Here is a 1565-nt window from a genome sequence, read left to right on the forward strand (position 1 = left end):
GCACTGTTCACTTTGAGACACTTTGGTCTACTCCTCCTCCACTCCCAACACCTTCCCACATCCCCACACTACTCTCCAATGGAATTGCCATCCTTTCTTTAACATGAGTACCAACCTTTTCCAGGCTGCCGTCAGTTCTGAAGAATAGTCGCTGGTTCCAAAATGTTAACTCTACTTTCTCCTAACAGATGCTGCCAGAGGTTTTCCAGCAATGTTTGGTTTTGTTCTTGATTTCCAGCATCCTCAGTTTTTAGGTTTTTAGCTGACTTGGTGAGCTTGGTTTGATTTATAATTGGAGAAAGTGAGGACTGCAGATACTGGAGATCAGAGTCGGAGAATGTGGGCGCTGAAAAAGCACAGCGGGTCAGGCAGCATCCGAGGAGCAGGAGAGTCGAGGTTTCAGCCCAAAGCGCTTCATTAGCAATGAGCTTGATGAAGGTTCTGCTGGCACAATAGGTGAGTGCAGGGAACTTATATGTTAGTATAGTGTCGCAAGCAATGCTGGGGCTGTGAGTTCGAGCCACCCCGGGAGGAGCTTTATTCGACCGTTGCAAGATCCACTGCCTCCGAAACCAATGCACGGCCCACCTGGCACGTCACTCTGCCTCGTAGTTGCCTCCACAGCAGCCACTTCTGCCCCCACCAATGTCACTCACCAGAACACCAACAATGACATTGCCTATGTCATACATTACATCATTTCTGCCCCCATGGATGACACCAAGGGCATCACTTCCCCTGACCCCAAGGGTGAGGGTCACTTCTGTGGGTGATGTCACCCACGATCCTATAACCACACCCACTCCAGTTAATGTCTCCGCCCCCACTCCCAGCTCCAGCCCCACACCAGGTCGTAGCTCCCAGCCCTGCCATGTATTTACCATTCCCCCGATTTCCCCATTCACTGAGGATGAACATTCAGGCCTCAGCAAAGGCCTCACCTTCATTCCCCCACACTCCCGGATCAATGGGTTTGACACGCGATGTGGCATCAAAGATTTCTTCCTCCGCCTCCGGGCTCACTTTTTCCACCAAGACTCCTGACCACCCTCCGAGGACCCCTTCTCCCACCTCCAACACACCCCATCCACCTGGACACCCCATGCTGGTCTGTTACCCGCCCTTGAAATCTGCATTTCCAACTGCTGCCAGGACATTGACTGCCGCAAACTGTCCACCCCCCTCACCCATTCCAACCTCTCACACTCGCAACACGCAACCCTCCACTTCCTCCGCTCCAATCCCAACCTCACCATCAAACCAGCAGACAAGGTGGGGGGCGCAGTGGTAGTTTGGCACATCGCTGAAGTCAAGTGCCAACTCATGGACACGTCCTCCTACTGCCCCCTCAACCATGACCTCACCTCCCTCATTCCTGATGAAGAGCTTATGTCTGAAACGTCGATTCTCCTGCTCCTTGGATGCTGCCTGACCTGCTGTGCTTTTCCAGCACCACACTTCTCGACTTTGATGTATTATTGTCACAGATCTTGATCAATTGGGTCAATGGGCTGAAGAGTAGCAGTTGCAGTTTAGTTTGGTTTAATGCGATGTATTACACTTTT

The sequence above is a fragment of the Chiloscyllium plagiosum genome, unplaced genomic scaffold (assembly GCF_004010195.1).
Source record: "Chiloscyllium plagiosum isolate BGI_BamShark_2017 unplaced genomic scaffold, ASM401019v2 scaf_13744, whole genome shotgun sequence".
Lineage (NCBI taxonomy): Eukaryota > Metazoa > Chordata > Chondrichthyes > Orectolobiformes > Hemiscylliidae > Chiloscyllium > Chiloscyllium plagiosum.